Genomic DNA, 23,904 nt, shown 5'->3' with positions numbered 1-23,904 from the left:
GAGAGAGAGAGAGAGAGAGAGAGAGAGAGAGATTTAAGGCTTTTAAAAATATTGCTGATTGGATGCTGCCGGATCACTGCACACAGCTACAATGTTATTTTCTTCATAACAATAAAACTAGTAAAACATCCCATAGTAAAGTGAACCGTTATAAAATATGGTCCATATCTCCGTCCGGTTATCTTCTTGTTTGTGTACCAGTTCTTTTGATTTGTCTTGGCTCACAAATCTGTTCTTGGTCACATTGACTCTCTCCCAGAAAAAAAAAAAATCTGGCATTTGATCACAAATGATACACACATCACTGTTCAAAAGTTTGGAGTCAGGAGGATTTCTTTGTAATTAATACTTGTATTGAGCAAAGACACATTCAATTGGCCAAAAATTACAATAAATACATTTTGAATGTTACAAAAGATTTATATTTTAAATAAATGTTCTTTTGCACTTTCTATATTCATCAAAAAATACGGAGAAAAAAAAAGAGCATTAAGGTTTCCCGCTAAAATATTAAGCAGCACAATTCGTTTTTAGATTGAATCACATGACAATGAATCACAGGAATCACCTAAAATATTAAATTAGTAAACAGTTATTTTGAATTGTAATGCAGTTTTACAATGTTACTATTTTTTTATGGCATCATGAGCATAAGTGTCTTTTTTTCAAAAACTGTTTTTTTTTTTTTTTAAATCAACTCCAAACTTATGAACGGAATGTATCTCTGAAATTCCACGTGTATTACATGACCTTGTAATAATTATATTTTTAGGTTTATAATTGTGGTGAAATGCAGGTATTGCTTTGGGTTCACTGCTGTCTTTCTAACCACACCCCACAGGTAACCATTAATGGAGACAGGGGAGCATATATCCCCTGACTACAGATATATATCCTGATATATCTAGTCAGGGGAGCATATATCCACCATATTTTCCACATAAGAGTGGGCGCCGCCCTTTTTGAGATATAATGTGTTCGGTAAGCCATATCCGCCAATCGTAGTTGTATTGTGAACCCATAGTTTTGCTCCGACTGTGTAGTTTTTGAAACGAGTCATTAGCTGTTTTGTAGTGACATAGATAACGAAACATAAGCATATTGACCGCAGCCAGTTAATGCGCGCGTAGACGGAAGTGCAAACTTGAAGTCTAGAACACATTCAAATACTTCAGCTGAATAGCGTCATGTCGAGAAGACTGTGTGTTCTACATTGCAAAGACGGTTCAGCCACTTGTTTTAATTGCCCAGGGACGAGCATGTGAAGAATCAGTGGTTAGAGTTCATATTTGCAACCATACCACAACAGTATAGCCCAAACCTTGTGTTCTCATCATTTTAATGACGAATCATTCAAAAACATAAATTAATCAAATGTGGATTCGCAAGCCGGTTGTTCCCGAAGGAGGGCTCAGTATTTCGTTTATTTGGATCAGCTTCGTCCACCTCTGAATCACAATCTGTAAGTATTATGAATAATGTTTGCTGTTCTGTTTTCTGTAGCATGCACAATATAGTTATATTTTGTTGTGTGTGTGTTGTGTACACTCCACGCAGCTTCTAAAGTTAGTTTTGTTTTTGATATTCCCCAGACATTCACTTAAAATTGGCAATTACCTCCTAAACGACTTAGCCAAATATGACTTCGCTCTATATAATAAGCACTGCCCCTCAAAAGCCGCTGTAATGTGAGTTTCGCCGGGAAAGCTTGCTCTTGACGGAGACGTGAGTAAGGGACCGTGTGGAAAGTGCACTTATAACACGTTTGTTCATACACTGTATACAATTTTCAACACTTGACAAGCTATAATCCATTAATGGTGATTCAATTTCCGACAATCTCTGCCTACGGTTTACCAATGACAACTGACTGGGTCATTAGACCAATCGGTGCAGATTCGTGTCACTCAAAGGAGGTGTTTGGGAAAATTAATCGTCTAACGAATCATTTACAAGTCGTTGAGCAAATCAGGTAAAGATAAATGCATATTATAAGACAAATAAAGTGTTTTGTATGTTTGCATGCACGTTAAACTGTTTTTGGGAACCCCCAAAACAAAAATAGGAACATTTCAAATGCTATGATAGGAGCTCTTTAATACGGACTATACAGACAGACTTGCATACTTTGCGCAGTTAGGGTGTGCCGTAATATCTGATTCAAGTGTAAAAATACTTGCAAGATGCTTGTTTTGGCCATAATCCATGCACCAGAACTGAATGTAGATGATCACCCCATGATCACGCTGTAATGCTACATTCACACCGGACGCGAATAGCGCATCAAATCTGTGTCTACCGCATCTAGTTTGACACTTGACTACTTGCAATGGTCAAGCCATTGTTAATTTGCGCGTCAAGAGTGAAACCGACGCGCGTAAAATCAAAAGTTTGAGGCCAAATTTACACACGTCTTGCGCGTCAAAATCAAAACCCGTTAGCGACCATCTTTTTTTATGTTGATCGAGCATTCATCGAGAGATTCACCGAACTGTATTTGCTCTGGAGAGCTAGAACAGCGGCGTGGGGATCATCGTCGCCTTATTTGTATCCACCGGACCCTTCGGAGGCGAACCGTTTGGCGAGTTTCAACATTTGCTCGCTCCAGGAGCTGCGCCTGGATGACGGCCGCTGTCAGTGGCACTTCCGCCTGTCCCGCGCCCAGTTTGATGACCTGTTGTCCCGCATCGGAGCGAGGATCACCCTCGCCCTCATCCATCTAATCTAGCTGTCAATTATTTTTGTTTTGATGATAAATAGCAGCCTTTAAAAGTTAACCTGTCCTGTGATTATTTTCTCTCTCACCTCCAGAAACGAACTTATGCACATGTATGTTGGTTGTCTTTACATCATAATATTATTTCATATAATCTATATGGAATGAATAACATTCAATACAAAATGAACATGTCTCGTATATAGAAATAGTTCTAAGTGATAAAATATTTTCTTTGTTCTGCATAAGAATCCTACCATGCATGTAGTCATATTACAAAATAATTTATTGAAGCATCCAGACATTTCACCACGTGAGCTAGCTAGGCTCCTGATTGGTTAACGTGGCGTGAATTGACGCCAAAGTTCAGATTTTTCAACTCGGGCGGCAGACGCGGATTCGCGTCAAACGTGTGAATGCACAAATGGCACTGACTAAATCATTTGCACTTAACGTGCCAGATGCTCAATTCGCGCAAAATTATTCGCACCGCAGGAATTTTTTACGCGCATAACGCGTCTTTGCATTGACTTAACATTGAAATCATTCGTGCCTGACATGCTATTCGCGTCCGGTGTGAACGCATGGAGGAACAGGAGGTGGCTGTCTACACAACAGAAACCAAACACAACATAAAATCAGGTCTGTGCCTCTCTCGATCTTCTGTCGTCACTTCTCATTTATGCCTCCACTCCTCCGTGAGAGATGCAGGACCGGTGCGTCTCACAGGTGTCATTCATTATCACTCATCACTGGCATCGCGCTGCTCGCACGTCCCTCGCCCTCGTCCTCCTCACCACAGCCAACTAACTAGAAATTTTGTGTGAAATGAATTTCAAGCTCTGGTGGCAGCTAACCTTGTAGACGAAAGAGTGATTTCTCTGATGTTTGCGCTGTTCTGGATTAGTGAGTGTGGCTTGCGGAGCTGTGCAATGTGGTGCATTGTGGGAGTTGTTGTCTTACATCCAAATGCACCCTTCAGTTACTTTTCTCGGTCAAGAGGGCACCAAATTCAAAAATTATTTCACATTTCGTCTACATATATGATCCACTTTCAATAAAGATAATGTTGAAATGGGTGAAATGCTCCTTTAAGGTTCTAAATGCAGCCTTAGTTTATGTAACTTATTTCTCTTGTATGTATTTGAGCGACACGTTTGTGAGAAACCGCCAGAAATTCTATACGTTTCCTCTCCCACTTGGTTAGCAACAGACCCGCGGAAGACAATCCCTTTAATATTTGGCCACTTCTTTACGATAGAAATGTTACACCCACTGTATTTTATTAAACAATAACATCTGAACATTAAAATGCGCAAACTTGTGAGAGTTTCAAATTTTATTTTGAATAAATATATTGATGTATTCTCCTGTGTTGGCGTAGGTTCATTGATGATTTACGTTACAAGTCTGGTGAAATGGCGCACATTGCATTCTCATATGAACCTCATGAACAACCCAAACAACAAATGCACAGATGAGATTTGCTGCTAAGATGTGCATCGAAGACCCGTCTACAGTCACAATGGGGAAAATATTCTCCTAAGATGTCCAGCCCTGCAACCCACTCCTGTCCTCATAAAGGTTGGTTGTTGTTAAAACAACTTTTTTTTAGCTGTTGTGTTTAAACGACACTGTGAGTTTGTCAATTCTCTTGTTTCTGCATAGTCTACAACAGCATGGTTTGCAGCTCCAACACTGTTGTTTGTGCTTAAATTTTGTTAGGTTTACACTTTGCACGCAATAATGTTGCAATTATTTGTTTTGCATTAGTTCCCTTTCAGACATAGTCTGACGTCCTTTCCGCGAGATACTTTGGCCAGACAGCTTAGTCTGTTGTGATTGGTTTAGCATGTACAATGTACACTTAAAACATGTACATGTACACTTAAAACAAAGACACCCATTTCCATAACAATGTCAGCACTGCGTGCCCTGAGGGTTCCTACACTGTAACTAACCACGGTAACAAACAATCACGTCGATTTGACCATATATCAATGCGAGCGCAAGTCGATGATTAAACACTGGAAGAGTTCGTTATTCAACTGAACCTCGCAAGGACGACTTGAGCAGGACGTTTCTCATTGATGCACTACTGGTGCTCAGTTTTTGGTCAATTATAAAATGTTACAACTGTAACTAATTGCTCACCATCAGCACTGACAAGTTCATGTCCATCAACAGACCTAATATTTTAGTTGTACCAAGTAATTTACCTAGTATGTTTCTAATATATTTTGGTGAACACGTAGCCTGGGGCCCTTTAAAGGTGCCATATGGAATAATTGAGGTAAAAATATCCAAAAAATGACCTACACACATCAAAAGAATGAGAAGAAATAAATGCAATGATGTCATTAAAAAACTGACTAAAAAGGTATAGTGCTGCCGAGATATAACCTAAATTGGCATGCTAAATTACTAGCCCCAGCCCGGCAGGTGTCGTAATACCAGTTCAGGCCATGGGAGGCGGTATGCGGGCGGGCAACATAACCACCAGCCAAACTACAGTAACACGAGTGAGTCGCGCCGGCTTGTGTGTACTTGAACCTGATGTCATGTCGTGATGTCGTGTGGAAATACAGCCCACTACTAAATTTCAGTTCAGGGATGAGTTAAATAAATGATTGGTCGATATTATGCATGAGGAATACATTTTGGTAATTTGTAACATATCTTTAAACAGTGTTCGTGTTCTTTTACCATTAGCTAGTAGAGATGATCGGTTCACGTGCGCTAGGGATCTGTCGTCTAACATTTACAAGCGCCAAAACTGCATTTATTGTTTTAATTGCGTAATAAAATTAACAGAATCTAAGAGCTGAGATCGGTTTTCGTGTCTTTTTCTGTGCATGACAAAATGGATGTGGCGTGAGAGTGTGTGAAAAGTTGTGTGTCTCACTGTGAATTTGTGAGAGTTGGCAGCTCTGAAAGGCGCTAGCTTGGTCCACATCAGGGAATGCTGTCTGTCAAATTAATTCAAACTAATGATAAAAATGTAACATGAACAAAACAAATACCATAAACTGAAAATGCCTGGGCTTTAATTTTCCCATATCGTCGAAATGCACCGGCTTGTCTATGAGGCGGCCTTTATAATTTAGTATTGAGATGTTGTTCATTTAGTCTCTAATCTCTGAAAATCTCCGAATGATCCACGTGAAACTGCGGTCTTCCAACCTTTTACTATCGTGTCAATTGATTTGATTAATATCCGCGAGGGAGACAAGGGAGGGAGCAACACAGCGCTCGCCCGTGTTGTTTGAAGACATGAGTGCGCGCGGCCGCGGAGGTATTTCTGGAGGTATACTGCCTCCATCTGGTATGGAATTTGGTGTATGATTTGATTTATCCCAGAGGGCACCTTTAAGTCATTTCAACTTAAATTACATTAAACCAACTTAAAATTAGTTGAATCTCGTACAACTTTTATTAAAAAAGTTGCTTAACTTATTTTGATGAGTTAAAGCAATGTAAAACATGTCATAACTTATCGATCATACATTTGTTTTTTTCAGTGCAAGTAATGTTTCTGAACTCCCTCAAACGCCTCGACTGTAGTCTTGAGTTCTTTGGTAAGAACACGCACGCACGCACACACACACACACACACACACACACACACACAAATCCCTTGTTTAAAATAGTACCCGTCTAAGACATACACAAAAAAGAGTTGACCAATTACAATGCAGTGGTCCAGATAACCAATCTGAGCACATTTTGCTTTCAGAAGGAGTGGCTTCAGACAGGAACTTAACAGAGTGTTACTGACAGACTGGGGAAAGAGATGCTGCAATAATGTAAAATATGTGAAAAATAATGTGGTTTTTGAACATTCAAGTATGAAACATTCTAGACCTCAAAAACAAAACCAAGACTTTTAAACAGGAAAATATTCCTCTAGCCCACAGACCATGCAGTTTAACCCTTATCCTTGTCAAATGTCATCACCTGGAACATTCGGGTAGCAGGCTTCACTGTGGATGACTGGGTTTTCTGTTTCGATGTGCACTAGTTTGCAGGGAAGATGTGAGAGGAAGGGAGGCGGGCTGTAGTATATACTCCAAACGCTTTCAGATGAGTGCTTGACTATGTCACAGGCTTTAAGAGGACAACTCCACTTCACACTCATTCTCTTAGAGATGCCAGGGCCATTTGAGCTGCTTACATAATAACTGCAGCACACACACAGTCACACTCGCCTCCATCTGAGTTGTGTGTATGCTCATGGGACATCCAGATTTCAGCATTTCTATCGTTTTCTGTGTGATAGAAAGCTTATTTCACATGTATGATTTCATGCAAACACCATTCGCACTCCGAAAACAAAGCAAGTTTTTATTATTTATTTTTTTTATCTGTGGCCGTCCTTGCAGAAAAGCAGGCCAGCAACTAATTAATCATTAAATCTGAGATTAGCATACAGCATCCTGTGCCTGTGTTTGCAGAGGCCCTTAGGAGAACAGAGAGAGATGGAAAAGAGAGGAGGTGGAAGGGAAAGCGAGAGAATAAGAGAGAGAAAATAGATATTGGGTCTTGAGGACTGATTGATTGGGAATTAAAACTTTAGGGGTGGTCACACTACATGTTACACTAGACTACATCAGGTAACATGATTATAAGTGGATTTTTTTGGCATTTTTTGAATGTTCACATTTCCGTTGCTATGTGGTTGCTAAGTGTTCTGAACGGTTGTTAGTGCATTGCTATTCGGATTAAAGGGTGTCGTGAGTGATTGCTCAGTGTTTACTTACAGGTCTAGCATTACTTTAAATTATAATAAATAGCATTATAAAAACAAATCAGACTTAATTCATAAATCGATGAAGTACAGCAGATAGGCCTTCAATCTAAGTTGACATACAATATATCTTAATGCAATATCCCTTCAGTAGGCTTTTATTCACAAAACCAGAATTTAAATAAATATTATTTACTCCAGTTAAATGAAATTGATATGGAATTTGAACCCTGTTAAGCCTAACATTTGAAATGATTGTCATAAAATTTAAGTTTATTCTACCTTTAGACATACAATAGTTGTCACTCTGTATCTCCCCATTATATAGTATCAATAAGACACATAAGGCAATAGAACATTTTGTGCAGCAGGTTTTTCTGAAGTTCTTAATTAAGATTGAAATGATGTTATGTGTCAAATCTGATGCATTCGGCTTTATATGGTTAAACATACCGCATTTTCCGTCGGTGACTGATGTGTTTGCATTACCAGTCTCCTGCTTTCATATGCTTATGGATAAAGGCAAGCGGAACACAAAATCTAGTTACCACCCCTTTAACTTTGTTCAGACAAAGAACGAACCTGTAAATAGCAACTTAAATTACATTTAGAATAAATGCAACTTACAATTGCTATATGTGTCAGAGGTTGCATGCCTCTGGAGCAACGAGGGCTTAAGTTCCTCAGGGACACATTGGTGTCTCAGTAGATTCAAACCCGGGTTTCTCGCACCAACGGCATGCGTCTTATCCAATGCGCCATCACCACCCCCTACTTGCATTTGTTCTACCTCAATGGAATTAATTCTTCAATTATTTTTCAATCACAAATTAATAATATGTATTATTAATGATTATAATCCATTGTTATTAATTTAACAATACAAATTAAAATACATTTACTAGATGGATGAATTATACATTGCCGTTGTAATTCCTGTGTTCAGATTTTTATCTGTGTTAAGTCTTGTTCTTGTATCCCCCCTCATAATGTGTGAAAGTTACGGGTCCTTACATTGTCAAAACAGTGTGTGTTTTAACATTTATTGCATTGACCCATTTACTGTCAACAAAGATCTGTGCATCTGCGAAAAAGGAAGAATGTGACAAATTCACATGTTTCATGTCATGTCGTTTCTCATTCTACATTGCTCTTTCTCTCTGCCACGGTTGTGTACTCTTTCCTGTTTCCCCTCTCTCTCGGGAAAAAAAGAACAGCTCTCCGACCCAAACAAATACTCCTCAAATTACCACACTATAGTCAATCAACCTCTCTTGCCAGCCCCAACAGACACCCCCACCATAAATAGCAGCTACATTCCAACCAAACAACATGGGAAAGGCCACAAAGAGGATGCATACAGCAAACCGACGACGATACGACACATGGACCCCTACAGCAAATGACAAGTCCCTGCAGTTCGTGCGGTTTTTCCAAGAATAGTACAGCACCGCTGGGACACTTCCAGAAGAAAATATGGAGGTAGGAAGGTAGTGGGGGTGGCCCAACATCCCAAAGGTCCCACTGATGTACTTGGAATTTAACAGGCCCTTGAGTTTGCCCATTCTCTGTGGGAAAGGAAGAAAAAAAAGAGGAAGAAGAAATAACGGGGTTGGTACATCCCTCTCAGTGGTGCACAAGATGGAGACAGATACAGAAGTGCCGGAGGAGGCAGAATTCATATGCACAGCTTCAGACACAGGGGCTCCACTGCAAGAGGGAGAAAAGGGAGGGAGGGACACCAAAAGCTCCAGATCCCATAGATAAATATTTACACAGTAAGAGACAACCCCCCCAGTCATTGAGAGAGAGAGAGAGAGAGAGAGAGAGAGAGAGAGAGAGAGAGAGAGAGAGAGAGAGAGAGAGAGAGAGAGAGAGAGAGAGAGAGAATTAAATTCCAGTAAAGAACTTGCTTAAAGAAGTAAAGGTAAGAGCAGGTATATAAGCAACTGTTTTATGCTATGCAATTTCCAACAGGAGTCATGAATAAGTAAAGCAAACGATGCTCATTAGAATTCCTGCCTGATTTCTATTCTATCTGATATCCTTTCCACTGTCCTTTCTATTAAAAAGCAAAAAGCCCATAATAATAATAATAATAATCATAAATAATAATAATCATTGAATTAATTATAATAATTAGGTTGCATCACCAAAAATATATAATACTAATTATTTCAAATATTATAATAAATAAAATGTGTTTATTAATGTAAGTAATAATAAATGAGTGGTTAATATACCCATTGCTGTGCACAGAAGATGAGTCTCATTTCGAAGGCCGTGTCCTCCGGAGGTCGCATTTGCCGGCTGTATTCTGTACATCATTGTGGCATTTCAGTCATCTGACCATTCCAGAAATTACAACAACTTATGCTTCACTAGCAGTCACTTTTTTTTAATGGTTACTGTTCTGAAATAAGACATATGGATATCTGGCGGACAAATGCGACCTCCTAAGGACGCAGATTTCGAAATGAGACCGCTTACACTCTAAATGCAACATGCCAGGGAATACAACATATAGACATAAACGGAGAATGAATGTGAGGGATCAACTTATAGACCTTATGTAGCCCCGCCCCTTTTCAGCGCTGCGCTCGTTGTCTTTTGACTTCCGGTCTGTATTTTGACAGCGATCTTGCATAGGTATGAAAGAACTGCTTATAAATAATTTCCTGGTTGACATTTGTTAAGACATCTGCTTTACAATGCTTATGATAAACATTACAATGTTCATGATAACTTTTGTTAACTCTACAATAAGTAAATCCACTTCACCAGCTAATTACTCCTCGACAGCGATGCCGTAGAAATATACAGAGCGACCGCGAAACCGGAAGTTCAAAGACAATATTCTAAAGATGACGGCGCCCACGTTTCTCTGGTGCATAATATAGCAGTCACAAACAAGGAAAATTAATAGAACACAGCTGAAACCAATGAATACAAATGAGGAGAAAACTTAAAGGAACACATGATAAGAATGAAAACAAACTAAAAGTCTATGATAATGACACTAAAAAACACGATGGTGACAAATATAAGGACAGACTCTGCTTGAAAGACCTGCGACTGGCAGATCAACTTGCTACTGCATTTCTCTCTGAAACCTAGGAAATTAAATGAAATCTGGAGGATTTTTAACTGTCACAAGATGGTTGACACGCCAGTTTATGGTGACAGGATTTGTGTAACTAAATGACAGAGAGCAACCATTAAAGGATTCGTTCACTTTTGAAAAAACTTTTGCTGATAATTTACTCACCCCCATGTCATCCAAGATGTCCATGTCTTTCTTTCCTCTCGGTTACGTCGCCCGTGACCTTTTGAACGTAATTACGTAATATGTGACGTTGCAAACGCGCCTCACAGAATAGAGCAAGGCTAGCATTTGTCCTTAGAAAAGTTACATTTTTGGAATAAGTTTTGAAATAACCGATCGTTTCGCATGATAAGACCCTTATTCATCGTCTGATATCGTTTAAAGACATTTGAGGCTGCATCTGAAACTGTTATTAACTGTCTTTTGGACCTTGAACCATCAAGTTCCCATTGAAGTCCATTATATGGAGAAAAATCCTGGAATGTTTTTATCAAAAACCTAAATTTCTTTTCGACTGAGGAAAGAAAGACATGGACATCTTGGATGACATGGGGGTGAGTAAATTATCAGCAAAAGTTTTTTCAAAAGTGAACTAATCCTTTAAAGATACAATTTTGTGACGTGATATTTTGCCCAGAGTTTGTGTACTCTTCTGCTACACACTCAAAAGTGTCTACTTTTTCTGCTCAAAAAGAGTTTTAAGTAGTAGAATTGGGATGCAGCAAATGTTTCACTTTCATAGGCTACATCCAAAATCACATACTTCCCTTTTAGGTTGGTGACAAAAGAAGTGTCTGAATTCTCTCTCTCTCTCTCTCTCTCTCTCTCTCTCTCTCTCTCTCTCTCTCTCTCTCTCTCTCTCTCTCTCTCTCTCTCTCTCTCTCTCACACACACACGAAGACTTCAGATGCAAAAGCCTCTAAGTCTAAAGTTTTTATTTAATATTGACATTTTTATCAGGTTCCTATGTATAGGTTTCTACCCAAGAACTGCCAATTCTGAATGGGCTGAGGCTGGGATTTAGTGAGTTTGAAGTGAAAGTATTTGAAGAGCGTATTCTAGAGTACTTGCGGAGAGCATTCACTGAATATTATTTCATTTTTGACAGCGGTGGCTTTTAGAGGCTCTTGCATTGGAGGTCTTCATACATATTTATATATAGTGCATATATATATATATATATATATATATATATATATATATATATACACCAAAAGTGTAATAAAATCAGCAACATATTTGGATAAATAATTTTCCTGTTGTTTTGCAAGATCATTAAGTTTGAAAAGGTCAGTAAATTGCATCTCGAAGTACAGTATGCATTTTTGATTGTCTGAGGCATCAGAGCAGAAATGGGACGGTGAGTTTTGACAGCGGATTAGAGAGTAAAGAAGACGGGCAAGGTGATGATAGAGGGAGTGGTGCTCCAGTCTGACAGCGGGGAGAGCAGGACGGCCATATGTGCCATCTCTCTGGGCCCTCGGGGAGTCAGGAGACAAGGTGACGTACTGAACACGCACGTCCCTACAGGAGAACTGGAATCTGATCAACAACACAAGCCTGACAGTCACTCGAACAACCAGTCACACGCAGTGAAACGGCGGGAAATGGGACAAGATGAACGCATTTAGAAGTTACAGTGAAGAAGTCAATGATCATGTAAGTTCATTAGTCTTGGCTCATCAGTTCTTCCTTAAAAGACAAATCAATGTGCTGTATTTCACAAAAGATTAAAGTCTACAGAGATGGTTTAATGAAGCCCCCTACAGTTGAATGAATTCTCTCTCGGTCTCAACAAAAACATACTTTGTTTATCATTGTAATATCATCCATTTCGACACATAGAATGAAAACAAAAAATGCTGGTTAATACTGTATTTTTTCACAGTCAAAGCACCCTGGTGTCGCATGCTACATCACAACACATCTCAATCTGTATTAAAGTCATGCTTCAATATTTGACACTTTAGGCACCCTTTAGCATCAGTTAAATGACGGGATCCTGCGGCGTCATCTAACTGACGCTAAAGGAAAAGCGTCAGTTAGATGACGCGGGTAGGTTTAGGTCTGGGGTGGGGGTAGGGTTCACGCAATCTTAGGGCGTCATCTTACTGACGCTAAAGGGTGCCTAATGCGTCAGATATTGAAGCATGGTCAAAGTGCTTCCCAAGGTGTCAGTTAGGTGACGCCTTAGGGTGAGAATGCGTTGATTTACTGCATAAGTCATGAATTGTGATATCAGTCTCTCTTCTTTTTTTATATTAACATGATTAAATGTTATTGTAACAGACTGACAGATTGATCAAGACCGCTGATGTATTTTCAAGTTAAACACTGACTAAACCACTACTAAATGATTTTAGTCAGGGCCCAAGATCATTTTCAACTTAAAACTGAAATCTTTTTGAAGATTGAAATGCACTGTTGCCATTCATTTACATGACAACTTTGATTTGGGGGACTAAAAATCAAGTTTTTGAAAACCATACAGCTATTATCTCCAAGTAAACAACAAAAACACGAATTTGTGAAAATGGCGATGTCATGCACAAGTGCACAATGTTTTCAGTCTATAGGCGTGTAGTGTTTCGTTAAAAAGTAACATCGCCTGTTTTGACAACAGAACAGGAAAAACAGGAAGTTAAACATTTTCTGTTTTTAGTACAACGTTAACATACCCTTACAGCCCATTCTCACCCCCAAGGCGTCACTTAACTGACGCCTTGGGAAGCATTTGGACATGCTTCAATATCTGACGCTTTAGGCGCCCTTTAGCTTCAGTATGATGACGCCCTAGGATCGCGTGTACCCTACCCCCACCCCACACCTAAACCTAACCGCGTCCTCTAACTGACGCTTTCCTTTAGCGTCAGTTAAAGGACGCCGTAGGATCGCGTCATATGAGTGACGCTAAAGGGCGCCTAAAACGTCAAATATTGAAGCATGGTCAAAGGTGACGCCTTGGGGTGAGAATGCGTTGACCCTTATCATACAAGACCTACAACAGCAATCTTGGTCCTGTGGACCCATCGCTCTGTACATTTTGTATGTCTTCCTTATTTACCACACCTGATTCAGATCATCAGCTCATTAGATGAAAACTCTATGAACTCTATCAAGACCGTCAGATAAGAAACATACAAAAAGTGCAGAGTGGTGGGTCCAGGATTGAAAACCACTTCCCTAAAACATTTTCTCATACCATGGCATGTTCTTGGTAAAACAAAGCAACGATTCATTAACTACTGGGAACGTAAACCATCTCTCAAAGGTACAACATCAAGAACATGCTGTGCTTTCTTTCAATCTTCATTGGCAACATAAGTATTAGAGCCCCCTGTCTTTTATCGAAATCCCTCCAAATCTGCAATTAGTCTGTCAGACCTAAAATCTGCTTATGTGATCTATCTAGACGTTTGCTGAAAACAGCGGATGCAGTCAGCTGTATCAACACGATCACACTAAATGCGTCTCTATAGCACGCAGTGTGCTTACCGTGCAATTTATATGCGAAAATGAGTTTTTACGTGCATAGGATACATGGGTTGGTTAGGGTAGGTTTAGTAGTGGTGTGGGCTGTGTGTGTGTATTATATGCTTGGGTAGAATTAGTGGCGTGGGGTGCATGTGTATACACAACACTTTCTCACCCCAAGGCGTCACCTTTGACCATGCTTCAATATTTGACGTTTTAGGCGCCCTTTAGCGTCACTTACATGACGCGATCCTACGGCGTCATCTAACTGACGCTAAAGGAAAGAGTCAGTTAGAGGACGCGGTTAGGTTTAGGTGTGGGGGTAGGGTACACGCGATCCTAGGGCGTCATCTAACTGACGCTAAAGGAAAGAGTCAGTTAGAGGACGCGGTTAGGTTTAGGTGTGGGGTGGGGGTAGGGTACACGCGATCCTAGGGCGTCATCTAACTGACGCTAAAGGGCGCCTAAAGCGTCAGATATTGAAGCATGGTCAAATGCTTCCCAAGGCGTCAGTTAGGTGACGCCTTGGGAGTGAGAATGGGCTGGTATACACGCAAATGAACTGCATATCAAATTTTTGAACTTGCATATAAATAAAATTAAATTTGATATAAATTGCTAACAATAAAAACTGAACGTATAAATTGAACGATAAAACAATGCGTGCTATAGAGACGCATTTACGTGAGAACAGGCTCGAGGTATAGGTGCCATTCACACAGAACGTGTTTTTTCCCCCATTGTTTTTAGAAAACGGATGAGTCCTCGATTCTGATTGGTTGAGCCGCATTCAAAGCCGTTGTAAATTGCTGCGTTCAAGTCAGAATCACTTGAGGACAACATGTGATGTTCTTTTCGAAAACTGTTCACGTCATGGGATTGGGAAATATGCATTTATATGGCAACACTATCAAAGCCTAAATTAATCTGCAGTGGTCACGTGGTACAAGTAAGAGCTCAGAAAAGTCCCATCTTTCAAATTATGAGCTCTACAAGGATGTGACTGCTTTTTACAAGTTGAAACCTATATGGTAATTTCAACATGGTGTAAATGCATCCTTATTCTACATACACCTGCTGGCGTTATGTTGCATCATTCACCTTTAATGTTGAGTCCACATACTTCCCCTGCTGCTCATACCGAAGATGTCACATGCGAGTGTGCGTGTCTGTCGAAGCCCATGCACAGTTTCTGAATTGCAGAGGTAATATGATTTAAAAGTGTTCTTTTTCAGATTTGGTACTGTTTGTTCACCGAGTTATAATGTTTAATGATGCTTCTTATAGGACTAACTCGCTTTATGTTGGAATCTGATCTGGTTTAAACTTTTGTTGAGGGATGATGTGTTTGAGAATGTCACATAATGAGTTAAAAAATAACTGTATGTGAACAGGGAGGTAGTCCAGAAAGCAAGGTTATACAGTCACTCTTGGTTGTTGCTTAGTATGCAGGTTACAAAATACATTATTATCCTAATTTCTTAGAGGAAACCATATACTAAGCTACAAATAAATTTTAACTCAAAGCAATATTTCATGTGCACATATTATTATCTGTTTAGCAGCCCTGTAGGTTCCGCATCGGATGTGGGTGCAGAATAACTGTTCCCTATCGATGATTAACACTGAGGATACAGTCATTATTACTCATGCCTAGTCTGAGCACTATTAATGGTGCTAAAATCCATTAGCTGTGTGTTTATTGTATAACTGGATAAGATATCAGACCCTCCGTGGTGTCTCATCCCACACACTCTTCCCGTCTATCCTCTGCATGGGGCTTCGATTAAATAATAAATGATCAATATCAACCCGGCAATCGCCACAGTGACTTAGTGCAGCTATCGATCTGGAGCCTGGAGGGACGCGATGAAAAAAGAAGTACCGTGACAGGTCGCATCGTCAGGCATCAGCTCCCCAGACTCGGGAAGATCTGCAGCTCTGGTAATCTGGAGAGGCATCTACAGTCTGGGCACACCGCCGAGTGCAGGAGCTAGTGTGTTTGTCCTCGCTGTGTGTTTTTGGGTGAGGGAATGTGATTTGAGAAAGAGATGTGATTGAAAGAGTAATGGTTTGTGGGGTTGACAAGGTATTAATGCATTTGAGAGCTCGGCAAAGGTCACAGGCAAGGGAAGATCATCTAGACTTACCCGGTCTACCTCAGCTGTCTGGTGATGAATTCTTATTTATTTTCTATAGCCAAACATTCCACTAGTCCCCAAAATGCAATAAGAAATTTAGAATTCCAATCATATGCATCATACATTTTAAAAGTCTCTCGTGGAGACTTTCGAAATAGAATTAAAAAAAACTAAAAAAAAAAAAAAAAACATGGACAATATTTCACCTCAAAATGAAAATAAATAAAATTATATGTTATTTAAATAAATGAAGCCTTTACATTGTCAATGAGAATCTACCTTAAAAATTAAACTCAAAAAGTACAATGTCCCGTAGTTATGATAATTTCAAGAGATAAGGTAAATCATAAGGTGGATCCAGTAAAAATTATCTATTGATCCAGAAGCAGTGTTAAATTCCAAAAGGGAACTACAATGATTCTCAGTATGAAAAAGTGCACCTTTAATATATTATATGGAAAAAAAATATACATATATATTTAAGAAAATGGTATTAGTAAAAAATTGTAAATATATATATATATATATATATATTAGTTTTATATATTTAATACCCTATGTTAACCCTTTAACTCCAGAAGGAAGACAATATTCCAGTTCAAGCAGTGTTTTGTCAAAAACAACAACAAAAACAATATCCAATAGAATTCTAAGTATCAAATAAAATCCTTATGGATAAACTGACATTTCTTTAGGATTATGTGATTAAAGGAACTCTATTTTTTTATTGACAAACGAGGAATGTCACAACATAAGTAGACAGTAAAGAAATGCTGCTATACAGCAGTGAAACAGATAAGGTCCAATAAATGCATACTACAGCATAATAATGGCAAAACCCGCTCATTTGATGCTTTGATATTCTGAAAAGGGTGATTCAAGACAGCCAGTCACTGGAGGATTAACTCATCTGTTTTTTTTGAGGCCTTGATTAGTGTCTGATTTTACTGATGTTGTTTTCATGTGATTCAAGCCGAGAATGATGCTGAGATACTTGACAGACTTGATTACACACATACATGCTTTGCATTCATTGGCTGAAAATGTGTTGCTCACGCTTCGCTGAGCGGAGGAACGGAAAACATCTTTAAGAGGCACAAGATCAAAGAAAAATGCCTCATGTAAACATTCTTCTGTCAATCAAAGAGATTGGCACATAAACGTCATTCATTTCAACTGGCTTCCATTTCCTCTATTAAAATTTAAATTTAATTATTAGCAACAAAATCCAAACAACAATTTAATTTACATCACATTTCCATCAACATTAATTATTTATGAGAAGATACGAATTGCAGTGTATTATAAGGCATTACAGACTTTTTTTAGGATTCCATTTTGATATCTTCCAGAACTACTTGCATTTAAAAGCAGTTACTATAGAGGGTTTTCACCGGCGTCACATTCTGGGCTGTAACTTGGATGCGCGGCCATTATGGAGTCGCTCGGATGTAAACAACAGCATGGGCTGCACTGTTTATGTACTACTGAACACATTAACTAAAAAAAAAAAAAAAAAAAAAACACAGAAAGAACACATGGTAGGTGCAAGAAGGACTTAGTAAGCATGAGAGAGCACAAAATTGACAAAATAAAGTTAATCTGCGGTAAAGTTGCGAACGAGCTAGCTTCTCTAGCCTGAACTGCAATTCTTCCTTCTATTTCTTATCCCGACATAGGCTACGCTCAGATTGTCAGTCCAAAAAAGCACATGAAATCCGTTTCAAGCTACAGCCATGTGGTTTGAAATCCTATTCGCATATCAGGACATCAGCTTCAGTCTGAACGATCGGATTTCGGCTGACTCTCAAACACACATAAAATGTCAACGCGTTCTCATCCCAAAGCGCCATATAGGACGCTTTTGCAAAAGCGTAAATATCCAACGCACATGGCACCCTTTAACGTCTAATGAGACGCTTCGGTTAATGGTTAAGTTTAGGTATGGTGTTGGGTAAGGGTTAGACCACTAGGGGGCGCCTTCTGCCCAAATATATCTGCGTCTCATTTCACGTTAAAGGGTGCCATGTGCGTTGGATATTTACGCTTTTGCAAAAGCGTCCTATATGGCGCTTTGGGATGTGAACGGGCTCAAAATGTATACACAAAAAACAATCTGTAACGTTACATATATACAGCCTCCTACAGATCTCAATATGCAGTATAGTCCAGGCTCCACATTATCATGTTGTAAAATTTAAATAAGAAAACATCTATATTGCAAACGCAAACCCCTCCATCAATGTCAATGTCAGTGCCTTTTTGCCCAAGAGCTGCATGGATTCAAAAATCGGATCTGAACAGTTGCGATACACAGTGGACATAATTTTAGATCAGATTCCAATCTGATACAAAGATAGTGTGAATGTAGCCATAGTTAACTACGTCAATATTTCAGCCAGTCAACGCTTCATTTACACATGTGGCTGATGAGCTGATGCTATTTCTTTCTCAACCACAAACACATTCATCAGTTTTTTGCACTCTTCTATTTAACTTTTGGCAGTCTATAGAATTCAAAATGTTTTTTCCCGATGCGACCGATTCGTAAAGACCAAAACTCGACCATTTTTCTGCAGAAATAATCAGCCAAATTTGCGAGTCCATTCAGTTCAGTGGCATTGTTTTTGTTCAGTGCCTCCAAAGTGGCCGACTTCCGGATTGATGACGCGTCGTAAACAACCACTAACCACCACTACGTTTTTTTTCCTCATAAACAACCACTAACTACTGTCTAACTACTTTTTTTAAAGGACTAGTTTTTAGTTCCCATATCTATTATATTATTAATATATGATCTATATGACCACATGGTGTTTTTTTTTTAGTAAAAAAAAAAAAAGATAAAGAAAAAGATCAGTAAGTCATGACAACATACAGGTATGTTTTCCATCACTGCAGATGTTTAATTTTAAGGTGAAATATTCTTTTAAGGTATTATTTGATTAAGTCCCATGGATTATGCATAACTTTATAATGCCATATATATACTTATATATTCCCATAAAGATCAGTTTTTGTGCATGTCCTCACACAGTAGTGACTGAAATGAACATCAGCAAAAGCAATCAAGATTAAGAACTCTGATGCCTTATAATATGATTTCGGTCCATACTGCTCTGTTAAAAGCACTTTATCAGTCACTCAGATATCTCTAAGAGCTTTTCCAAGAAGCAGAGGTGTATAGTTTTACCGCAGTAATACACTTGAGCACCCATTAGACTTACTCAATACCTTCCAAAGTAACTCACAGAAGTAATGATCACCACAAACGTCAAAACTAGCTGCAATTTATCTCTCACACACAGGTGTACACATCCGTTGCTGAGCGAAGCTATGGTGGCTTAGTCACAGAATGAAGTACTTGGGAATATATGACAAATGTGATTAGTGTGAAACGCAATATTATAAGTTTCTGCAGGTGTGTTTTAAACCTGACACAGGATTGAAAATGGCTCCGATTGCGTTGAAGCCCTTGTTTCTCAAATCCCTTTAGGGGGTATGACAGACGGGTAGAGAAATTAACAAAGGAGTAATTTAGGTGTGTTGCCTTCTCTTCTTCCTGGAACTCCAAGTCTATGGAGACTTCATAAAACTCTCATTCCTGGCAGTTAAGGTACAGGAAACCACAACACTTTTTGAAACTAAAGTGTGTATATGGCAATACATTCTTTCTATAGATATAATCAACAACTTTAAACAAATAATTGTATTTAGTGTTAGTAATTGTGTTTCTTCATCATTGTTAAGTACACAGTCTTGAACATTGCCTTTTTGTCCGATTCTGAATACTCGCATTGCTTCAAACATGTTATTTTTAATGTTATTATGATTGAATTTGCTAGTTAGCTTGGCTCAGGCCAACACTTTGTTCCTGAATAAATCAGCATTTTTGCATTGGCTGAATGAACCAATCAACTGACTCATTAACACAGTCACTTGTCGTAAGCTTGGCATAATGTAACTATGGGTGCTTCTCAATCAGAAAGCTGATTCCTAGTAATGCTGCATATCTCAGCTGCCATGTCATCAAGCTCCTTCAGAGGATGTCTTGATTGAAAGGATCCTTTGAAGGCAGGCTTTGTTTCGCGTCCTTCATCCAAGGATACATCAGGTTTATCTTTCGCGTTCACCAATCACCAACAATTAGTGAACAATTACTGATGTGAAAACTGTGGCCGATACCAATAACCAATATTAATATTGCTGTAATTGTCACAGTGTCTGGTTGTGTTTCCCTGGGTTGTCACTAGAGGTCCTTATTCTCACCGTGTCCTTCACATTTGACTTCCCAGCATTCTGTCGGGCACTTATCACTGTTCCACGTAATCATTGTACCCAGCTGTTCCTGGTTGGTTCTTTGTTAGATCTGTGTGTATGTTCCCTGTCTGTTTTATGTCACCACACTTGCATAGTCTGTATCTGCCCGTTTCTTGTTTTTGTCTTGTGTTTTGGATCGCCTTATTGGATTTTGACCCCTGCCTGGATGACTACGAATTTGGATTGCCCTTTAATTAAAACTACCGCTATTGGATTTTCTGTTCCCTGTTGCGTTTTGTGACCGTAATGGCTGATACCGATATTTCCAGATGTTGATATCTCTGTATAGAAAACGCATAGCGAGGATTAGGGCTGCACAATATTGGTAAAAAAATGGCATTGCGATACAAAAACAATTAGTTCACGAATCGGACGTGTCATTAATGAACCACGGTACACGTTGTTGATTATCCAGGCAGTTTAGGACATAGCACAATATTTATCTCAACACAGAAAACATTTCACCACTAGATAGATTTTTTCATTTTATGTCATCTGAACGTGGGGAAAGCTTTTCAGAGCAGATAAGGCAACATTGTTTTAGCACAATTCACAACCAATGGTAGTTCAGAAAAAAAAAAAAAAAAAAAACTCACTCTTCCGAACTTTTACTATTGTGTATTCTCAAAGATATTCAATAAACTCAGTTCATTAATATGCATGAGGGAGGGCGAGAGAGCAAGACAGTTTAAGGCATAGACTGTAAAGGTTTGAAGACGGTGAGAGTGTGCGCACACACTTCGTTCTCTCTGCTTGTTCTCTCAGTTAAACAAGCGCAGCAGTCAGTCATCTACATCACTCACCGGTCAAATATGGCTTTGGCGGGACAAAAACACCTTAGTAAGACTGACAGTAAACAGTGCGCAAGTTCCAATCTTCTTGCACTTGATGTTTAAACTGACAAGACTTGCGCTCATAATGTATGCACTTGCAAAAACAAACATCCCTGCTCCCACACTCACATCTAGACACACGTCAAATACACAGGAATGATTATCAGCCTGTTCACATCGGCCCTATTTTGACATCGGAATGATACCCATGTGTAAAAATTGTACCAAATCAGGCGATGTTATTTCGGCGGCCGATATATCGTCCACCACTACCCAAAATCATTTGTTCATATTCCAATTCACACAAAAAAAAAAAAAAAAAAAAAAAAAAAAATAGCAGAAAATGATTTGGCACTGAGCTTGTCTGATTTCAGTATGTAATGCAAGATTATTTTTATTAATTATTTATTGATTTCTTTTTTTTTTTTTTGGGATAGAGGTATATTGTTTTCTTTTATTTTGTTGTACTGTATATTAATCACATAATGCAAAACTGTGTCCTAACCTAACGAGTCAACGTTTTTATATTTGAATACTATACATTCTTACAATGTAAACATCCTAAACATTTCTGATTATTATCAATGTTGAAAACAGTTGTGCTGATTAATGTGTTTGTGTAAACCATTGTAACAGTTTAAGCCATTTATCCCCCTCCAGGATTCATTGTAGACCCCAAACATATAAACGGTAGTTTACACAAATTTGTAAAATGGAGGACCAAGTAAAAGAAGCAACACTCGTTATTTAACTTCTAAAATAAGTAAGTCCTGTAGCTGACAACTGTGTGCAAAGTAGTTGACTTATGGTGTTGCTCTGATTGGTTGTAGGTTCACCGACTATCCAATTGAGTGCAGAGGTTTTTTTTTTTTTTTCCCCTGGTTCGGTTAAGACACGCCTCATAATCAAAGCCCTATGGAGCAGTTTCGAACTCACATTCTGACAAGAATATGAGTATGACGAAGTCAGGCTAGATTTAAAAAAGAATGAAGAGAAAAATAGAAGAAATTCATATTTTTACTCGGCAATGATGCATGAAATTGACCAAAAGAAAGAGAGAGTAAGGATTTCTGTTTTTTACTTTCTATTCATCAAATAATCCTGAAAAACACACAAATATGAAGCAGTACAGTTGTTTTCAACACTGATAAAAATCGTAAATGTTTTTTTTTGAGCATCAAATAATTTTTCAAATCATCAAATTAAATCATCACTTTTCATTAGAATAATTTCTGAAGGATGATGTGAAGCTGTGATGCTGAAAATACAGCTTTGATCACAGCAATTAATTACATTTTACAATATTAATTACATTTCACATAGAAAACAGATATTTATTTATTTTTATATAATTTCACAATATTATTTTTTTTACTGTTTTGGTGAAAAGTGATAACATTTGTAACAAGACCATTCAACGCAATGTTTGGCATTAGTGTATGTTTGAGGTTTTACTTACAAATCATATGGTTCATCAATAATGCTTTAGAGATGATGATCAGCTCCCCTCTGCTACGGTGCAGGGCATCAGCACTGAAGGATCTAGGAACACAACAAGCCATTTTGAGCCAATAATATAATTATACTGTACAATGCCAGGTTTATTAAAAGGAAATAAGCTACAGCAGATGTGAAATGCAGAAAAGATAAAGAATTTAAATAACATACCGAAAATAATTTCTTAACTACGAGAACAGAATTTGTTTTTGGGTTTACTTATTCATTTAAGTTTGCTCATAGTGCAACTTACGTTTGGATTTCAAAACCTTCTTAAAATAAACAATGTAAATGTAAATCAATGTAATTATTTTGTAAAATGACTAAATGCCTGGTGTGGTTCTAATGCACAACAAAGCAAATATTTTTTCACTTAAAAAATTATTTCAATTTATGAGACATGTTCATTTTGTATTGAATGCTATTTATTCCATATCTAGATTATATGAAATATTATTATACTATAAATACTACCAACATACATGTGCATACGTTCGTGTCTGTACGTGAGAAAGAAAAAAAAACACAGGACAGGTTAATAACTTTTGGAGGCTGGCTCTATTTATCATAAAAACAAAAATAAATGACAGATTAGGTGGATGAGGGCAAGGATCCAATGCAGGACAAGGACAACAGGTCAACTGTTCGCGGGACAGGCGGAACTCGATGAATGCTCAATTAACATAAAAAAGATGGCCGAATACAAACACTGCGCTGTCTCGGTCGCTTTTTCTGGAATGTTTAGTCGCGCCTCTGTGAAGTTCTGAAGGCGTTGCCGCTGGCAACCAATAGCATCTCCTCCATAGACAGTATAAGAAGTGGACAGAGCCATCTCATTGAAACTCAATTGAGACAAGTGAAGCCCATTTATAGCGATTTTTTAGGACTTCTGTTCCTGACGCGCAGACTCAAATCGACTCAAACAGAGCTTGACGACGTAGATGTGACGTGAGCAACCCGTCTGTCTTCTCTCATGTGGTATTTTCTGCTGGGAAACTCGTGGAATATTTTGATGGACGAGTTGCCGAGATGAGATAACCATAACCATTTTGAACTTTTCAAAATGGTCG

At 38.5% G+C, this 23,904-nt stretch overlaps 1 long non-coding RNA gene across 1 annotated transcript in view; it reads right to left on the bottom strand.

Moving 5' to 3' along the window:
* LOC120461983 (uncharacterized) overlaps positions 1-23,904 on the bottom strand; it is a 157,954-nt gene that overhangs the window by 133,001 nt on the left and 1,049 nt on the right. The window contains exon 2 of the long non-coding RNA XR_016145449.1: positions 22,797-22,879. This is a non-coding gene — a long non-coding RNA (uncharacterized LOC120461983). The remainder of the gene's footprint in view (positions 1-22,796; positions 22,880-23,904) is intronic.

Source organism: Pimephales promelas, chromosome 10, assembly GCF_988280905.1.
Source record: "Pimephales promelas chromosome 10, fPimPro1.hap1.1, whole genome shotgun sequence".
NCBI lineage: Eukaryota > Metazoa > Chordata > Actinopteri > Cypriniformes > Leuciscidae > Pimephales > Pimephales promelas.
This window is presented reverse-complemented; position numbering and strand designations above follow the sequence as displayed.